Source organism: Schistocerca americana, chromosome 8 (genome assembly GCF_021461395.2).
Source record: "Schistocerca americana isolate TAMUIC-IGC-003095 chromosome 8, iqSchAmer2.1, whole genome shotgun sequence".
Lineage (NCBI taxonomy): Eukaryota > Metazoa > Arthropoda > Insecta > Orthoptera > Acrididae > Schistocerca > Schistocerca americana.
Window position 1 is genome coordinate 346,363,601 of NC_060126.1, and position 21,830 is coordinate 346,385,430.

The following is a 21,830-nucleotide window of genomic DNA, read 5'->3' on the forward strand; positions in this document are numbered from 1 at the left end:
TTGTCATTCTTTGCTCGACAGGTTCGGGAGACCTCTGAGCCAGAGCAAAGCCGATGTGAGGACATATTTTATCTGACCAGATGGCGAGGAGAGCTGTGTCAGAGAGTAGATCGGCACTGACTAGGGCACATAGCTGTCTCCAGAGCTGGGAGGTTTGTCATTGCCTAGTTGCTCGACGTGGAGCATTTGCCGTATTGCTGACTCAGTTGAGTGTGCAAGCCAACGTAGAACTGTCTTTTTGGCTAGAGTGTACCGGGTAGATGAGTCCGGGGCGTCGACTAGGTCAGCAATCAAGTCCTCCTGGTCGTGCAGATGGGTGATGAGGCACAGAAACCTGGTTGACTCGTCGAGTTTGTAATGGTCGAACACTTCGTCGACAATTTTGAACCAGGTTGTGGCTCTGTCTGGATTAAACGGCGGCAGCGTCAGCAAGCGTTGTAGAATGTTCGGAAGAACAGGTTGAGTTGAGTTCGTTGGGGAACTGCCTGAAACAAGCTGTTATTGATGTAGTAATCCAGGAGAGTGTGCCTCCAGGGGATGTGGCGACGATGGCTGGTAGGGTGGCAGAGTGAAGGTGATGCATTGTGGTTGAGACCAAACAATCACGACACGGAAGGCCAACGCGGGTGGGACACCATAATGTGTCGATTGCAGTTGCAGAAGCCCAACACATTGCAGGTGTGTTCGGATTGACGTGTCGTGGAAGACTGATGCAGATGAGACACTGAGATGTGCCGAGAACGGTAGTGAAAGTTCGACTGGAGTCAGCGCGGGGGCGACAGGTGAGAAAAAGTTCAAAGTTCGAGATTGTGTGTTTGTCCGTGGAAAGCTCGATCAGAGCTGGGGCCACCTGTGTTGCAGGGATGCTGCAGAGGTGCGGGCAGTCCAGAAGCACATTGTGGGAAATGATGTCGAACGTGGGACGGGATGTGTGAATGTTCACTGTTCATAGTCACTCCATTAAAAACGGTGTGTGGATAAGGTGAACGTCGTAGCACAAAACACTGAGGCATAGCAGTGGGACGGATATGGAGGTCAGGCACAGATAACAAGTTATTGTTCCTGTTGCAGGCCGAGGTATCAAAGCAGGAAGGCATGTGCTGATGCTGAACCGAGGCAGGCGCAGGCGTGGTCAGATGCTGAGGAGGTTGACCTGTGAACGAAGCAGTTCCGTCCACATGGCAGGAATCCATGTGGTACAGTGTGGATTGAGGCATGGCAAATCGTTGTCCTGGCGGCGGTGGGTTGTCCAACGAAGCATTTGCAGAAATCGGCATTGGTCCCGCACTGCACAGAGATCCGTAAGAGGTAACTGCACAATCGATGAGGGAGGGCACATGTGGAGGGAACAAAGGCATCTGATAGCCGGAGTCATGCACGCTCCTAACCTTACTTATTGTTGCGGGCTCGAAAACGTCCAGTGAAATCAGCGTAATCGTCGAGTGAGAGGCATCGTGTTGCAGTCCTGGCGGGTGTACATCGCCCGCAACATGGTGCATGTCTATCACAAAATCTGGCGTTAGGTGTTGGGCCAAAGTCATTGTTCAAATGCTGTGTTGATATAATACACACGACAATAACCAATGCGGAGGTCACGGACACATTAAAATGATGAAAACGGATGACATAACAACTCGGGGTCACCAGTGAGGTGAATGTTCACATTAGTTACACCAAACAACACCATTTGAATGATGGTTCATTTATTCACCTCTTTACACATGCAAGGCTCACAAAGAACTTGCCATGGTGGAAGAAAGTAAAGACAATCTTTGCTCAGCGTCCAAATATGATGCTCGGAGTCCAGAGACAAACGCACATCGATGCCGGTGTCGACCCCATCGGCACCACAATATCAAACACTAAAATCCAACTAAATTTTAAATAATGGCTGGTCTTCTGGGTCCAAAATTTTTCTAGGTGGCTAGTTCTCAAAGTGTTAAGTTTTGAATGAGATTCAAATGCTCCATGATTTAAGAAATTCATTGTACATTCTCACATGTAACATAATTCATCTTGAATTACAGGGATTTTACTTCTAAAGTAATACTTCTCAAACCACCATTCACAATATTATCCTGTGACATGTTAGAAATGGGAACAGTTGTGATGTCACTATCTTTGAAAGGTGTTTGTTGTTATAAAGTATGTATAGTCTTCTTCCTAAAGCCTGGACACATTTTTCTGTCAGCAGACACTTGTGTGTACACTATGTTTTGTTGTTGTAAATCGCACATTTTCTTTGCAACTTAAGTTTTATTTCGGTATTATTCTCTTGCTAATGTTTTACTGCTGCATTATTATTCTATAGTAGTGGGCTAAAGTCCACCCCCAGTAGCTGAATGGTCAGAGTGACAGATTGTCAATCCTCTGGGGCCGGGTTCGATTCCCAGATGGGTCGGGGAATTTTCTCCACCCAGGGACTGGGTGTTTTGCTGTCCTCATCATCATCCTGTTATCCTCATTGACTGCAGGTCGCTGAAGTGATGTCACATTGAAAGACCGGCACCCAGCGAATGGTCTGCCCAACGGGGGGCCCTAGCCATACAATTAAATAAAATAATTAAAGTGGGCTAAAGTTAAATTCTTTGTTAGAGTATTAATTGTAACCACTCAAAATTATAGATATTTAACTGAGAAGTCAAACTATGAAAATTTCCAGAATTTTAAAAAATTCGCAGTTTTATCCTTGATTTTTCCCAGATGAAGAAGCACCACATTTTTCCCAGATTTCCCAGTTGTCCCTAGGTGTGTACACCCTTATTGCATATGAAGTCAATGACTGTCACCCTTCATCAAAAAGACAAAAATGCAAAGATGTCATCCATGTCATGTGTATGGATATTCATCAACTACTTTGGTAAACCCTCCCACCCGTGAACCATGGATCTTGCCGTTGGTAGGGAGGCTTGCATGCCTCGGCGATACAGATAACCGTACCATAGGCACAACTACAATGGAGGGGTATCTGTTGAGACGCCAGACAAACATGTGGTTCCTGAAGAGGGGCAGCAGCCTTTCAGTAATTGTAGGGGCAACAGTCTGGGTGATTGACTGATCTGGCCTTGTAACATCAACCAAAAGAGCTTTGCTGAACTGTGCTGGTACTGTGAACGGTTGAAAGCAAAGGGAAATTACAGCCGTAACTTTTCCTGAGGGCATGCAGATTTACTGTATGGTTAAATGATGATGGCGTCCTCTTGGGTAAAATATTCTGGAAGTAAAATAGTCCCCCATTCGGAACTCTGGGCAGGGACTACTCAGGAGGACATCGTTATCAGGAAAAAGAAAACTGGCGTTCTATGGATCGGAGCGTGGAATGTCAGATCCCTTAATTGGGCAGGTAGGTTAGAAGATTCAAAAAGGAAAATGGATAGGTTCAAGTTAGATGTGGTGTCACCACCAGACACCACACTTGCTAGGTGGTAGGCTTTAAATCGGCCGCGGTCCGTTAGTATACGTCAGACCCGCGTGTCGCCACTATCAGTGATTGCAGACCGAGCGCCGCCACACGGCAGGTCTAGAGAGACTTCCTAGCACTCGCCCCAGTTGTACAGCCGACTTTGTTAGCGATGGTTCCCTGACAAAATACGCTCTCATTTGCCGAGACGATAGTTAGCATAGAATTCAGCTACGTCATTTGCTACGACCTAGCAAGGCGCCATTACCAGTTACTATTGATGCTGTAAAACATGTACCGTCAAGAGCGATGTTCACCATTTATGGATTAAAGTTAAATATTCCACAACTACGTCCTTTTTTGCTAGTCTAATTTCCTTGACCTGTTCCAGACCTCACGCCAGCCTGCATGAGCTAAAATGCGTGCCTTTCGGCTTCCTCTCATAGTGGGTTGGCTCTCTTGCCAATCCACAACATTTGGCGACGAGGCCAATTCGCGTTCGTATCGATATTGCCCTGATTTACTTGTGTAATGGCTTTGCCACCATTTCCAGATGTACTGTCCGAATTTTATCGCTTACAGAATCAGCAGATGCAGGCCTTACTGGATGCCCTTGGACAGCTCATCCAGGGTCAACGTGCAATGCAAAACGATGCGGCAGCTGCCGCTCCACCGCTCACGCAGCCACAACACGCAGTTGCACCAACTTTTCGTCCTTTTGATGCTGCACTGGAAAGCTGGACGGAGTGGTCACGCCAATTTGGATTCCATCTCGCCGCCTACAGAATTCAAGGTAACGAGCGGCAGCCTTTTTTGTTGTCCTCCGTAGGAGTGACCACGTACCGTGTAATAGTCAAATTATTTCCCCGACGCGACGTAGCAACTCTGTCCTACAAAGAAATTTTGTCTGCATTATATGCATATTTCAAAGAATCAGTCAATGTAGTAGCCAAACGGTATACCTTCTTTCGTACAAAACGTACGGCAGGTCAGACTAATCGGGAGTGGGTTGCAACCTTGCAAGGCCTTACTAGGGATTGTGCTTTTGAGTGTCAATGTGGGCTCCCTTATTCAGATACTATGGTGCGTGATGCATTTGCACAGAACGTTTCTAGTGTTCGTATACGGGAACAGATTTTGAAACTAGTCAATCCCTCCCTTCAACAAGTGATGGATATATTGGATCGGCAGGACACACCTGACTTTGCTCAGGAATCATTTGAAACGTCGTCAGCTGTGTGTCAGGTTAACCGGCCTGCTGGGCGAGCTGCACAGAACAGTAAACAGTCCTCGCGCCCGGGAGTGCCAAAGCCGCCTGGCTCTCAGCCACGTGTACCGCGCTGGCAAGCAAATGCGGTGAAATCCTGCCCGCGGTGTGCTACTAGACATTTGCGTGAGAATTGCCTGTCATGCCAGGCTATTTGCTTTTTCTGTAACAAAAAAGGACATGTTCAAAGTTTTTGCCAGAAAAAGCTCAAATCGGAAGCTCAAAACCATTCCAGGCCCTTTGCTTCGTGCCGGAATCGGAATCGAACCAGGGATATTCAGGCTCACGACACTTCACCCATGGAAATTCATATAGTTCATTCCACTCCGCCCAGTGCCACTCTCTCTAACAGTGACTGTGTTCGTCCCACATACAGTGTGCGTCGACGTCGCCGGAAATCACGTCAAGTCGCAAGTGATTATGTACCAGTGTCAGTTCACGTTGCACGAGACAGTCGCTCTTGTTGTCAGCAGGACAGTAAACTTTTTGTAGATTTGGACATTAACGGCAAAATGATACCATTCCAGCTCGATACCAGAGCTGCAGTTTCACTGATCAATGACGACACATACAAACACCTGGGCACACCTCCATTGCGTGCCGCAAATGTTAAGTTGTTATTCAGGACAAGCGATCCCTGTGTTAGGACAGTGCAGCCTTCTTGCAACATACAAGGGACAAACAAAACTTGTGTCATTGTACGTCCTTCATTCTTCTTCTGCAGTGAAGTTGTTTGGTTTCGATTTATTTCAGTTGTTTAACTTGTCTATAGTAAATCAGGTCCTATCAGTGAACCAGACTGTGCCTTCAGACAGTGTTTCTCGTCTATGTGAAGAGTTTGCAGACATTTTTGCACCAGGCCTTGGTTGCGCTAAGAACTATAAAGCACATTTGGAACTGAAAGTAAACGTGCAACCGAAATTTTTCAGAGCGCGCAATGTTCCCCACGCATTGCGTGATGAGGTCACAAAACATTACACGATTTGGAATCACAAGGTGTAATTGAACGTGTGCAGGCTTCTCTCTGGGCATCACCCTTAGTAATTTTGCAAAAAGCTTCCGGAAATTGAGACTCTGCGTGGACTTCAAGGCAACAGTGAATCCACAACTAGTGACTGCAACTTTTCCTTTACCCCGCCCGGAAGATCTTTTTGACAAACTGTGCCCGGGTAAATATTTTTCGAAGTTGGACCTAGCAGATGCGTACTTGCAAATACCGGTGGACGAAGAATCCCAGCGTGTTTTAGTGGTTAACATGCATCTTGGTTTGTATCGATTCAAACGACTGCCATTCGGGTGTGCATCCGCCCCTGCATTGTTTCAGCAATATCTGCAAACTGTTTGTGCGTCGGTCCCTACTGCAGCAAACTATCTGGACGATATTGTGATCTCCAGAAAGACGGAAGAAGAACGTTTAGCCAATCTCAGAACATTATTTCAGGTCTTGCGACAAAATGGTCTTCGCTTGCGGAAGGACAAATGTGTGTTTTTTGCTCGTGACTTACCCTATCTGGGACATGTACTCAATGCCCAAGGCATACATCCCAGTCCAGAGCACCTCCGTGCCATACAAGACTTGCCTTCGCCGCAGAATTTGAAGCAGCTACAGAGTGTGCTGGGTAAAATAAATTACTACCATCGCTATGTGCGCAATGCCTCTTCCATTTCAGCTCCGCTTCATCGCTTACGCCGTAAAGGTGTTCCGTTCGTCTGGACGACGGAATGCGAACGCGCCTTTCGCCAGTTGAAATCGGCGTTGCTTTCAAATACTTGCCTTACGCCATTCGATCCCCAGAAACCCCTTTTGTTGATGGTGGATGCATCGGATGTTGGGATCGGTGATGTGCTTGCGCACAAAGATGGATCGCACGATCGCCCTATTGCCTTTGCGTCCAAATTACTCCTGTCTGCGCAACGAAATTATTCACAGATCGAGAAAGAAGCATTGGCTCTCGTATTTGGTGTTACAATGTTTCATGATTTCTTGTATGGTCGTCACTTTACCATCATCACCGACGTCAAACCTTTGACAACGCTTTTTCATCCGACCAAGCCTGTACCTCCACGTACAGTGCAGAAATTCATTCACTGGTCTATTTTCTTCTCGCAGTACCACTACGATATCTTGTATCGGTCCACTGCTAAGCACGGAAACGCTGATGCGTTGTCCCGTTTGCCTGTTGCTGAAGATAGAGCATTCGATTCCTCCGAACTTGCTTGCATTTTCATTGATTCGGAAACCGATGACGTGGTCGAATCGTTTCCGATTGATTTTCGTCGTGTAGCTATAGCCACAGCTGCCGACCCTATCCTTGCTACCGTTCTGCATTTTGTTGCTACGCAATGGCCCTTGTCAAAGTCACGGATCAGGGATCCGTTGGTTCGCCGATTTTTTGCTCACAAGGAGAGACTTTTTGTATGACGTGGTGTTTTGCTGTTGCGTTCTGATAATGATCAGTCCAGGGTCGTGGTCCCATGTTCGTTACAGTCCTCTGTCTTACAGCTTCTCCACCAAGGACATTGGGGTATAGTGAGAACGAAACAACTTGCTCGTCAGCACTGTACTTGGTTCGGAATCAATGCTGCGATTACGCATATGTGCTCATCTTGCATGGCGTGTGCCGAACAACAATCCGCACCACCGCGGAAATTATTTGCATGGCCAAGCCACTTCCCCTTGGCAACACTTACAGATCGAATTTGCTGATCCATTCTGGAATGCTCGATGGTTGGTTGTGGTAGATTCATTCAGTAATTTTCCTTTTGTTGTCTGGATGTCTTCCACAATGTCATCTGCCACCATCCAAGCGTTATCCGCTATCTTTTGCATTGAAGGTCTTCCACAGACTATTGTTTCCGACAATGGCCCACAATTCATGTCCGCAGAATTTCAGTCATTCTGCAAGGCCAATGGTATTCAACATCTGACGTCCACGCCGTTTTCGCCACAGTCAAACGGTGCCGATGAACGTCAGATCAGGACTTTCAAGTCACAGATGTTGAAGTTGAAAGCGTCGCATTCTCGGGAGGACGCGTTATTGCTCTTTTTGTCCTCGTATCGCTCTCAGCCCCGAGATGGTCGCTCGCCGGCTGAGTTGCTGCACAGTCGCCCTCATCGCACCTTGTCGTCTTTGCTACATCCGCCGCATCAGGTTCCTGTGCAGCGGCAGACACCTGCTTTTGCTCCAGGCGACGTTGTCTACTATCGCAACTATCGAGGTTCATGGCGTTGGCTCACAGGGTGCATTCTTCGCTGCCTCGGCCGTGCTATGTATCTGGTTTTGGGGGCCTCTGGTGAGGTGTGTCGGCATCTCAATCAGCTGCGCCTATGTCGTCGCACGGGATCTGCCGCTCCCCGTCTGCTTTCAGCGACGGTGCCGTCCGGTCAGCGCCCTGGGGACCCATCTACTGGCTCGCCTCAGCCCCAGGTGTTACCGACGCTGCCTTCCATTTTGCCCCATGGCGACGTGCCGCCGCCGCCGCCTATTCTCCCGCCGGCGACGCCCATAGTGGACGCGTCGCTGCAACCGCCAGCTGCCTCCCTGGGCCACGTGCCGCCGTTCACTTCCCGTGACCAGTTGTCCTCCGACATGGAACTCTTGCCCGATCCGGACCATATGTCGTCTTCGCCCGTCGGGTGCCCCGGCCCGATGAAGGTCGACCCTTCGGCCCCTCCTGTCTCTCTAAGGGCGCATACACCGCATGTTGGCGTGCACCCTGGAGCAGGTTTTCAGGCGTTTCCTAGCTCCCCTCGGTCTGAATGGCAGGGTGCGGGTGGCACAGCCTCGCCTGTAGTTAGGCTCCCCACCTCGTCGCGTACGTCAACATGGGGTCATCCCCACGGCGGGCGGAAGCCTTATGCCACAACCGTCCACCGATTTGCGGGGGAGGAATGTGGTGTCACCGCCAGACACCACACTTGCTAGGTGGTAGGCTTTAAATCAGCCGCGGTCCGTTAGTATACGTCGGACCCGCGTGTCGCCACTATCAGTGATTGCATACCGAGCGCCGCCACACAGCAGGTCTAGAGAGACTTCCTAGCACTCGCCCCAGTTGTACAGCTGACTTTGCTAATGATGGTTCACTGACAAAATACGCTCTCACTTGCCGAGACGATAGTTAGCATAGCCTTCAGCTACGTCATTTGCTACGACCTAGCAAGGCGCCATTACCAGTTACTATTGATGCTGTAAAACATGTACCGTCAAGAGCGATGTTCACCATTTATGGATTAAAGTTAAGTATTCCACAGCTACGTCCTTTTTTGCTAGTCTAATTTTCTTGACCTGTTCCAGACCTCACGCCAGCCTGTGTGAGCTAAAACACGTGCCTTTCGGCTTCCTCTCATGGTGGGTTGGCTCTCTTGCCAATCCACAACATTAGATATAGTGGGAATTACTGAAGTTTGGTGGCAGGAGGAGTAAGACTACTGGTCAGGTGAATACAGGGTGATAAATACAAAATCAATTAGGATTAATGCAGGAATAGGTTTAATAATGAATAAAAAATAAGAGTGCAGATAAGCTACTATGAACAGCATAGTGAATGCATTATCGTAGCCAATGTAGACACAAAGCCCATGTCTACCACAGTAGTACAAGTTTATATGCTAACTAGCTCCACAGATGATGAAGAGATTGAAGAAAGAAAGATATGCTGTGATAAAAGAAGGGAGATGAAAATTTAATAGTCAAGGTGGACTGAAATTCAATAGTAGGAAAAGGAAGAGAAGGAAAAGTAGTAGGTGAATATAGAATGGGGGTAAGGAATGAAAGAAGAAGCCACCTGGTAGAATTTTGCACAGAACATAACTTCATCCTAGGTAACACTTGGTTTAAGAATCATGAAAGAAGGTTGTATACATGAAAGATGCCTGGGGACATTGGAAGGTTTCAGATAGATTATATAATGGTAAGACAGAGATGTAGGAACCAGGTTTTAAAATGTAAGACATTTCCATGGGTAGACTTGAACTCTGACCACAATTTATTGGTTATGAACTGTAGACTAAAAGTGAAGAAACTGCAAAGAGGTGGGAATTTAAGGAGATGGGACCTGGATAAACCAAAAGAACCAAAGGTTGTTGAGAGTTTCAGAGAGAGCATTAGGGAATGATTGACAAGGACAGGGGAAAGAAATACAGTAGAAGAAGAATCGGTAGTTTTGAGAGATGAAATAGTGAAGGCAGCAGAGGATCAAGTAGGTAAAAAGATGAGGGCTAGTAGAAATCCTTGGGTAACAGAAGAGATATTGAATTTAATCAATGAAAGGAGAAAATATAAAAATGCAGTAAATGAAGCAGGTGAAAAGGAATACAAACATCTCAAAAATGAGATCAACAGGAAGTGCAGAATGGCGAAGCAGGGATGACCAGAGGACAAATGAAAAGATGTAGAGGCATATATCACTAGGGGAAAGACAGATACTGAAATTAAAGAGACCTTTCAAGAAAAGAGAACCACGTGTATGAATATCAAGAGTTCAGATGGAAAACCAGTTCTAAGCAAAGAAGGGAAAGCAGAAAGGTGAAAGGGGCATATAGAGGGTCTATACAAGGGCAATGTACCTGGGGGCAACATTAAGGAAATGGAAGAGGATGTAGATGAAGATGAAATGGGAGACGTGATACTGTGAGAAGAATTTGACAGAGGACTGAATGACCTAAATTGAAACAAGGCCACAGGAGTAGACAACATTACATTAGAACTACTGATAGCCTTGGGTGAGCTGGCCACGACAAAACTCTACCATCTGGTGAGCAAGATGTATGAGACAGGCGAAATATCCTCAGACTTCTAGAAGAATATAATAATTCCAATCACAAAAAAAGAGCAGTTGTTGAATTATTGTACTGTCAGTTTGATAACTCACACCTGAAAAAAACTAAAATAAATCGTTTTCAGAAGAATAAAAAAACTGGTAGAAGCCAACCTCAGGCAAGATCAGTTTAGATCCCTAGAAATGTTGGAACACGTGAGGCAATACTGACCTTACGACTTATCTTAGAAGATAGAATAAGGAAAGGCAAACCTACATTTCTAGCATTTGTAGACTTAGAGGAAGCTTTTGACAATGTTGACTGGATTACTCTCTTTAAAATTCTGAAGGTTTCAGGGGTAAAATACAGGAAGTGAAAGGCTATTTACAATTTGTACAGAAACTAGATGGCAGTTATAGGAGTCAAGGGGCATGAAAGGGAAGCAGTGGTTGAGAAGGGAGTGAGACAGAGTTGTAGCCTATCCCTAATGTTATTCAATCAGTATATTGAGCAAGCAGTAATGGAAACAAAAGAAAAATTTGGAGAAGGAATTAAAATGCATGGAGAAGAAATAAAAACTTTGAGGTTTGCCGATGACATTATAATTCTGTCAGAAAAAGCAAAGGACTTGAAAGAGCAGTTGACCGGAATGGACAGTGTCTTGAAAGGAGGATATAAGATGAACATCATCAAAAGCAAAATGAGGATAATGGAATGTAGTTGAATTAAATCAGGTGATGCTGATGGAGTTAGATTAGGAAACAAGACACTTAATGTAGTAGATGAGTTTTGTTATTTTGGGAGCAAAATAACTGATGATGGCCAAAGTAGACAGGATATAAAATGTAGACTGGCAATGGCAAGGAAAGCATTTCTGAATAAGAGAAATTTGTTAACATTGAGTGTAAAATTTAAGTGTCAGGAAGTCTTTTCTGAAAGTATTTGTATGGAATGTAGCCTTATATGGAAATGAAACATGGATGATAAATAGTTTAGACAAGAAGATAATAGAAGCTTTCAGAATGTGGTACTACAGAAGAATGTTGAAGATTAGATGGGAAGATCACATAACTGATGAGGAGATGCTGAACAGAACTGGGGCGAAGAGGAATTTGTGGTACAACTTGACTAGAAGAAGGGATCAATTGGTAGGACACATTCTGAGGCATCAAGGGATCAACAATTTAGTATTGGAGGGGAGCATGGTGGGTAAAAATCGTAGAGGGAGACCAAGATATGAATACTGTAAGCAGATTCAGAAGGATGTAGGTTGCATTTGTCACTTGGAGATGAAGAAGCTTGCACCGGATAGAGTACGGTAGCAAAGAGAGCTGAATCAAACAAGTCTCTGGACTGAAGACCACAACAATAACAACTTTAGCAACCAGCCTTACTCTGGCAGCTGGCAGGTTTCCATGCACAAGTTGCCTGCCAGAACCAGCTAACTTGCTGGTAAGCCAGTTCCAGCTCTCGCATGCTTCAAGTGAATGTAAACTTCTCAGATAATGATCAAAACATACTGGCTTGTTGTTCCAGGCATTTCCTGCAGCATTCATATGAAGTGTCAATCATGCTGCCAGCAGAGCATGCTTCATACAAGAAAGGCACTGCAATCAGGTCATGTGCTCCTCACAGAAATGCTTCTGCCAGCTCTATGACTAGCAAGTAGCATTTGCTTATGCTCCGGACTTTATGCTGACCATTCTTAGCAGCTCATCCTTAGGAGCACAAGTTTTCATCTAGTATCTACCTCAGGCTCTATGCTCATATTGTTCAGTGTCTCATCAGTCAGAGTGCATGCTCATTGCTTATCACTCACTCAGCAGTCTCTCTGGGCTTTAACCTGGTTGTGCCTAGTGGCTCATCCTAAGGAGCACATGCCATGCTCTCGTCAAAGTATTCTCTCACCTGTAAGGAGGTCATGTCCAGTCACCAGAACGCTGGAGTAGACATTGAGCTTATGGTAGCCATTAAATACTGACCAGGATATCAGCTTGAAGTTGTGAATTAATGGGCAGTTACTAGTCAAGTGTAATTTCTTTTTATAACCAACTAAAGCACTGTGGTTACTTGCCAAGTTTTATCTCTTCTTGTAACTCACAAAGGGAAACTGGGATGCACAGTCAGTTACTGGCTAAGAGTATTTCTTCTAATAACTCACCGTCAGGTGTTCAATGTATCATTACCAACAAAGAATGTTCATTGATTACTTGGGAGTCAATGTCTTTTTCATGCACCATATGCAGGTGGTCCTGGTATACCCATTCCTTTGTGAGATAAAACATAATTGGCAATGAGGGTAGAAGACTTTCTTGCAAAGTTCCTTTTCTATCATCAATGATGAGGTCCCACATTTGTCTTGTGTTGACAGTGAAGTATCCACATTTTGGTGTAATATTTCTGTCACTGATGACGGTGATCCATGTTTGTGATGTTCCATTCTTTGTTGTTAGTGTTAAAGTTTTCAGACAGTTTTTGTAGATCTTTTTATTGCCTATCAGGTAAATGGTGCTTTCATCTCAACATTCTTTCCACATCCTTGGCACACTCTGACTCTTGCTAAAGTATGTGCATCATACAGTATCACACGGCAGCCCCCATTCCGGTTCTTGCAGCGCCTGCAGCAGGCACAACTAACCAGACAATGGAACACCATTTGATGAGGAACACTCTGGCCACATCTGCCTGGTTGCCTCTCTGGGCCTCCTCTAGCTGGTGGTACTATGTGTGGTCAAAGGATCAGCAATGCCAGTGGTGACCAGCTGCCATGTCTACAGTATCTAAAGAGTCAAGCAGCTCTGAACGGCATCACTGTGGCAGCAGAGATGTCCAGCCACCATCCCTGCAGTGCCTCCAAGGTCAGCCACCTCTGGATGATACTTGTACAGCTCTCTATTTCTTTCATTGTTTCAGCTTCCCCCCCCCCCCCCCCCCCCCCCCAATGCATCTACAGGAACCACTAATCCTCATCCCTTACTGAGGCTCACTCCTGCCCCCTTCTTTCTGTGCTCTTATTCATCAGCTGCTCTGATGCTCTGACAGCTTTACACACAACAGACTATTCTGGCGCTCTGCTGTCATGCTTTTACATGTCAGATACTCCACTGGCTTTGCAAGGAATCGATTTCTCTTGTGCTCCATTCTTGTTTTTCTGCACACCTTCCTTACCATTCATCTCTCACTTTCATTGCCTCTACACGATCAATCCTGGCACACTGAGTTTCTGCATCCATTTGCTGTTTTCAGTTATGCTCCATGCATTCCAGTTCTCGCAGCCATGCCTGGTCCATCCACAACCTTATCAGACGCCACCTCTCAACTACAGGTCCTGGATGCCAATGACCACAACTTAGCTGCCATGAGCTCCCCACACCAGCACCATGACACACCAGTGCCGTGACTTGCCAGTGCCATGATGCACTACCATCATGATCCCCCCGCTTTTCCCCTAAGGGGGAAGAGGATGGATGACATTCAATTATTAGAGGTGGCTCCACCATTCGTCCCTAAGCAGGTAGAGAAGCTTTACAGCCATTCACTAACTAGTTTGGCAAAGAAACATATATTTGCATCCTGTAGATTGCCAGGCTCCAATCACCAGCTGGAACCAGCCTACATCCTGGCAAGCCAGTACCAGGTGGTGCGTGCTCCAAGTGTATGTAAACTTTCTGAACTGTGACCAAAACATGCTGGCTTGTCGTTCTCAGCACCTCTTGCTTGCCACTCAGCGTATGGACTCGACATTTTGCTGGGCAAGTCCAGTAGCCTATCCTAAAGAACACACACATAGCCCTCACTAGCATACATTCCCAGCTTTACACCAGACATATACAGTGGCCCATCCAATGGAGCATATGCTAAGCTTATGATAGCCATTTCATGTTGATCCAGACACCAACTTAGACTTTTGGGTTACTGGAAAGTTACTTGCCAAATGCTAAGTCTTTTTGTAACACAAAAGGAAATCAAGAAATACGGACCGCTACTGAGTAAGAGCTTCCATCTGGTAAGTCCGTGTGAAGTGTTCACTGTATCAGTATCAATGAATCCTGTTATTTGTCTGCATGGGAACCAATATATTCTTCATGCACTATACTCCAGTTACCAACAAGTTGGTTATGATATACCTAGCCCTGTGCAGGCTACAACAGTCCTTGTCCTCTGTATGAAGTCCTGTTGCAACTGTGAAGTGCAAATTGACAATGGTGGCTCCTTGTTCAAGGAAACTAAAGACCCACTCAATGATCAAAAGCTTTGATGGAAGAGGCTACCTTCATTGCTTGTCATACGGATGAAGATGTGAAGAAGATCTAGTTCCTGAGTGCTGTAGTCAGCTCCAATGAGAACTCCTGAAACAGCAGGTTGCTGTTTCTCCAAAAGAAGAAGCAATGTCACAAGCTGTGTGGTGTAGTGGTTAGCATAACGAGGCAGTTTACTAAAGGTCACCAGCTTTAATTTAATCATTAACAATTACTTGTTATTTAGTATTAATCATTACTGGAAGGACCTTGAAAGTTGTCATTTTTGCATATTATGAAACATTCATGGTTGGTCCAGGAGTTCAGTTCAGTTCTTCTCTGGCTGTACATTGGTGTTCATAACAAACATGCTTTCAGTGCTAAGTGTTGTACTTTCAATTTAATTTCAAGTTATTGCTCATAATACGTAATTGTACATTCATGCACATTTTTAACTAAATATAAATTATTACAATTATTTTTTTTAGTTTGCATTATTTATTATTACATTATAATTCATGATAAAGTCAAGTTATAAGGGCTAAGCCATGGGTTGACTCACTTTTTAAATGTATCCCCTGTCAATATCTTAGCTTCATTTGATAACAAGTTATTAAAAACAGCTCCTTTGACATAGGGGCTTTTTGCTGTTAATATTAATCTTCTGTTAACCATATGAAGTCTTTTCTATGCCTTGTTTCATAGTTGTGAATATCCATGTTTCTTTTAGGGATGTTAGTGTCTTCTTTCTCTAGCATTATAGTTTCTAGTATATACATGGCATAAACTGCGAGAATATTGTGTCTAATGTGTTTGCGAGAAGTTCCTGGTGTTACTTTTGCTATAATCCTCAAGGCTAACTTCTGCAGTATGGCAATATTTTCATATTAGTTTGGCGTGTCACACTCCACAGTACAATCCCATAAGACACTAATCCATATTATGCAATCCTTAGGGTTTCAGAATTAAGATATGGTGATAATCTTCTTTATACATAGAAACTGTGTTTTTTTTTTAATTTTTATTTTTATTTTTTATTTTCTTGCTTCAATGAAAGCTGATCATATATGCATAAATCCATAAACCCAAAAATTTACAATTTCATCAATCACAGTATTTTGTCTGTTTGGACCACTTGGTTTAAAATGTTGTAGTAGTAGTAGTAGTAGTAGTAATAGTAGTAGTAGTAGCAGCAGCTTTATTCATCCGCAGATCTCTATTTACAAGGATATAGGACATGTCAAAGTACACTCCTGGAAATTGAAATAAGAACACCATGAATTCATTGTCCCAGGAAGGGGAAACTTTATTGACACATTCCTGGGGTCAGATACATCACATGATCACACTGACAGAACCACAGGCACATAGACACAGGCAACAGAGCATGCACAATGTCGGCACTAGTACAGTGTATATCCACCTTTCGCAGCAATGCAGGCTGCTATTCTCCCATGGAGACGACCGTAGAGATGCTGGATGTAGTTCTGTGGAACGGCTTGCCATGCCATTTCCACCTGGCGCCTCAGTTGGACCAGCGTTCGTGCTGGACGTGCAGACCGCGTGAGACGACGCTTCATCCAGTCCCAAACATGCTCAATGGGGACAGATCCGGAGATCTTGCTGGCCAGGGTAGTTGACTTACACCTTCTAGAGCACGTTGGGTGGCACGGGATACATGCGGACGTGCATTGTCCTGTTGGAACAGCAAGTTCCCTTGCCGGTCTAGGAATGGTAGAACGATGGGTTCGATGACGGTTTGGATGTACCGTGCACTATTCAGTGTCCCCTCGACGATCACCAGTGGTGTACGGCCAGTGTAGGAGATCGCTCCCCACACCATGATGCCGGGTGTTGGCCCTGTGTGCCTCGGTCGTATGCAGTCCTGATTGTGGCGCTCACCTGCACGGCGCCAAACACGCATACGACCATCATTGGCACCAAAGCAGAAGCGACTCTCATCGCTGAAGACGACACGTATCCATTCGTCCCTCCATTCACGCCTGTCGCGACACCACTGGAGGCGGGCTGCACGATGTTGGGGCGTGAGCGGAAGACGGCCTAACGGTGTGCGGGACCGTAGCCCAGCTTCATGGAGACGGTTGCGAATGGTCCTCGCCGATACCCCAGGAGCAACAGTGTCCCTAATTTGCTGGGAAGTGGCGGTGCGGTCCCCTACGGCACTGCGTAGGATCCTACGGTCTTGGCGTGCATCCGTGCGTCGCTGCGGTCCGGTCCCAGGTCGACGGGCACGTGCACCTTCCGCCGACCACTGGCGACAACATCGATGTACTGTGGAGACCTCACGCCCCACGTGTTGAGCAATTCGGCGGTAGGTCCACCCGGCCTCCCGCATGCCCACTATACGCCCTCGCTCAAAGTCCGTCAACTGCACATACGGTTCACGTCCACGCTGTCGCGGCATGCTACCAGTGTTAAAGACTGCGATGGAGCTCCGTATGCCACGGCAAACTGGCTGACACTGACGGCAGCGGTGCACAAATGCTGCGCAGCTAGCGCCATTCGACAGCCAACACCGCGGTTCCTGGTGTGTCCGCTGTGCCGTGCGTGTGATCATTGCTTGTACAGCCCTCTCGCAGTGTCCGGAGCAAGTATGGTGGGTCTGACACACCGGTGTCAATGTGTTCTTTTTTCCATTTCCAGGAGTGTATTTACAATTTTAGACCAATTTAAAATAAGCTAATTCATATACACAAATATATATACAGACTTCAAGTAAAATAAATAAATGTCATGTGACGAGGGCCTCCCATTGGGTAGACCGTTCGCCTGGTGCAAGTCTTTCGATTTGACGCCACTTCGGCAACTTTCACGTCGATGGTGATGAAATGATGATGATTAGGACAACACAACACCCAGTTCCTGAGCGAAGAAAATCTCTGACAAGTTAAAGACAATCATTACATTTACTCCTGGTATACAATACTTTTTTTTTTACAAATCACTTATTAAATAATGTAATGCCCCACTGTTCACTCAAATCTCATTATCAGTCACAGCACACACTACACACACATAGTTTCATAACACTTCACTCACTACACACACACACACACACACACACACACACACACACACACATACAGAGAGAGAGAGAGAGAGAGAGAGAGAGAGAGAGAGAGAGAGAGAGAGAGAGAGAGAGAGAGAGAGAGACTGGTGATCTCTGGGCCATTTTCTGTACCGCAACTTCCCATTTGTTATCGTGAGAAACTGAGTCAGCATCCCTGAAAATACTGATGCTGGTTACAATCTTGCAATATTCAAATCATCTGATGATGACTTTTTAAGAAGTTGAAACTTGCTATGACATTATTTGTGAGTCCTGACACTGGAAAAATACAATAAAAAAGATTTGTTTTATTACCAGCCCTATTTCACATTCCAATATTTTGTCTCATGATCTCAAATTTGTTATTAACCATTTCAAAGTTACTATTTACATGCAGAAAATTGCTACTGATAGTACTATTGACTGCCTCAAGTTGTCCTAGAACTTTGGCATAAAATCTGCCCATTGAAAATAAAATAATTTGAAATGTTTAATGTTACTACCTTTAGAATAATGTTCTGCAGTCTCCAGTGCGATATCCTATTGTGGCTTTATCCGAGTATTTACGTTTCAGGTGGTAATTCAGATGCCCTACATCGCCCTCTTTCCTCGGCCCTCACGGCTTGTCTGTGTACAGTCCAAAGTGGGCTCCAACTGTTTCTGTAAACTATGCACCTTGGTGTCTGTTGTCAACTTGAGTGGCAGTATCAATTTACATGCTGCACCAAATTGATTGGTACTGAAAGTACGATAAAATCCCAAATTAACTGCACGGAGATCTTTGGAGAGGCAATTCTAAGTGATTATCCTGTCACAACAGCTGAAGATGATAGATAATATATACTAGGTAAGATTTATATGGTTGCTTTTTTGTCCCAGCCTTATATTAGACCAAAAAATGAATGAAATATGTGTACAGTTGATTTACATTTTTTTAAAGTATAAATATACTATTCACGCTATAAAGTAAACTTTTTAGCTTCTTAAATCCACAGTATTTTAATTTTAATGATAGAAAGTCATATGTGTAAACATTAGAAGGATTGCTAGGAGTGTCCAAACACTATGGTATTTTTTTCAAGGTCCTTTGAAATTACTCCACATGTTACAGAGTTATGCTTTGCACATAACCTGCTACTTCTTCCCATAAGGATTAATTGTCATCAGGAACACCACCAATCAGCCTACAGAGCCAAAACCTCTGGATTCAACCCAAATATTGGTTGTTTTTGATTATTTTTTGTGTCACCAATTTCAAAATCCCCACCCCTAAGGATACTAGGGTTGTTTTATATTTTTAACCCTGTAGTAATGGTCTCACATTTAAATCTGTTTAGGAAACAGAAGATGCTGCAAAAAGGTACAAAGTAATGCACAGATCTGCAACGTGTTAAATGATATCAGCTTAGTTATCAGTTGGGCAATGTGCAATGGCTTCAATTACTGCTCTTAACTGACTTCCACATTAAGTTTGGAAATTTGAAGCTGTCAGTGTCTAACACACTTACTAATGATAGTACAACTGTAAGCAGCAGCAGCAAAACAAAAGCAAAAATAATGAACTTCATTTTCTAATGTTCCTTCAAAAAGAAACATTTACCATTATTCAACTGCTATACCACTTTGAAATGGATGATATAGATATCTTTGAGATGAATGATATAGATATTGGTACTCATCCTGTTGCTTTCTCTACAACTTAGTAAGGCCCCTGGAGCAGGTGGAGACCCTGTCAAGTTCTACATTAAATTCTTGATGGGATTATCTCCATTCTTATGCAAAATTTTCTGCAAATCCCTTGAACAGGGAACCGTTCCCAATGATTAAAAGAAGAATACAGTCAAAAGAATGGATCACCAGAATCAGTGTCCTATGTGTCACTCATCTGTGCTTTTAACATACATCTACAACATTCTCCGCACATGTGTGAAAACCTACTGGTACAAAATGAATTTTTCCATGAAGACCACTGATGATTCCAGGAATAACAGTTTCAAAATGCTCTGAGGAGCATAGACCGGATGGATTTGGTGTTTCCAGATTTTCGGAAGATTTTCTCATCAGTACCATAACAATGTCTACTAAACAGTATACATTCATGTGAAATTTTAACCACGTTTGTGAGTGGGGTGAAAATTTAATATCAAATATAATATGACAGAATATTTCAAATGTGCCCCAGAAATCTGTGATAAGGTAATTACTGTTTATAATACTAATCACTGACTTAATGTTTGTTGCAACCTTAGTCTTCTAGTGGATGTCAAATCTGTTCTCCTTTTGTCACCAAAGTAGTTTTCCATCTCCAATTTATGCAACATCCCTGTCTATCCCTATGGCATTTCTGCCCTAAACCCCACACCCAAAAGAACATTCTCAGTTGTAAGACCTGTCCTATACAACGACCCATCACATCCTGTTACAGCCCTGTCACTGACCAGTCACTTGCTTTTGCCCTCTATTGTCTCTTGCCATTCTCCACATTTGATTTCAGTCCTCTCTCTACCCAGCATGGTAGTCTCCTTTCTATCTTTCTCACATCCTGGTCCATAAGCTTCTGAGTTTGGTGCTTGTGACCATTCTCAGTTTTGTTGCTGCTGCTGAGGCCCGTCTGCTTCTTTCTATTCTGCTTCCCAACACTTGCCTGTCCTCTACATGCCCAGAATGTTTCCCCTATCCATTCCCTGCTTTCACCCATCTTCCACCTTAATTCCACTTTCCACCCTGACAACAAGGGATTATTTAACTTTTATGCACATCCCTGTGCCCTTCGTCCATTTCTGTGTAGATTTTTAAGATAGTATAACAAAGTATTATCACATAAATATTGTAGTAATGTGCACTTCCCAAAATGTAAATAATTTTGTTTGTTTTAATTATACAATTGATGATTGATAACAGGAGTCAGTCGAACAAAAACCAGGGAGTGACTATGTAAGCTGATATTAAATGAAAAATTACTTTTATAATTTGTGGGAAAATTAAACTGGATGATTTGATTTGCTGGTACGATATGGTTAAAATACAGGTCAAGAACAGAAGACATCACTTACAAAACACTTGTGTGTTGTAGTGATGCCATCAAATGGAGCTGGCACATTGTTACTGTTGACCACTGTGACACCACTGCCCACAGTGACTTGCCATCAGGAGTGCCCTCTGAAAAAAATCTCATCAAAATCCAGCAGTTGGTGCAAGGCCACTCTTAGTCAGTAGTGATGTGATCTGACTACAAGCACACAATAATAACGAACAAAACACTTTATTACTTCAAGAATACTTACCATGGAACGACTGTACTACTAGCACAAGACATATAAACTGAATGTCAACAAGTGATGGGGAGTGAGTGCTACCACCTTGTGAATTCTGTGGTGTGCCATACTGCTGCATGTACAGATCATAGGTGTAGAATCTAATGTGGATAACTACATGCCTCCCTCCTCAGCATCAAAATGTTGCTGATTCCCTGGCCAAGGAGTGGATGGCCATGACATGGAGAGGGAGCCCATGTCCACGCAGGCCTTGGAGGTGAGAGGTTACACCAATTCCCAGTTGGTGGAGACCTTGGAATATAAACAAAAGTGGCCGGTGCAAGTAGCACCCCAATGTCCCCCTGCGGGGGCATGAGACAGTACTGGTGACAGGCAGTCCAAGCCATGATCCATGGCGACATCTGGACTGGTGGGGAAGGTGGAGGAGACTCCACCACAGACTGAGGTGGCACCCAGTGACTGGGCACCAGCAAAGGCGATGTTGCAGTTGGGATGGGTGGGTGCCCACCTGGACTTAGAGGTGATTTTGATGGCACCAGACCTCATGGTCTCCCATCCAAACAGTGTAGACAAGGTGGCCATTCTGATGCATGATAGTTGCCGGTGTCCAGTGGGGATACTGACCAAAGCCATGTGCCCAGAATACTGTCCCTGGCAGAAAGCATGGTACAGTGGAACATGACGGTGGGTGAGACCCTAGATGGCAGAGGTGGAGCAGCATCCGTAGTTGGTGCCTATGGAGAAGCTTGGCAGGGCTAAGGGAATTAATAGGAGTGATCCGGTAGGCTGCCAGAAAAAAAAAAAAAACAGTAATGTCTCCTC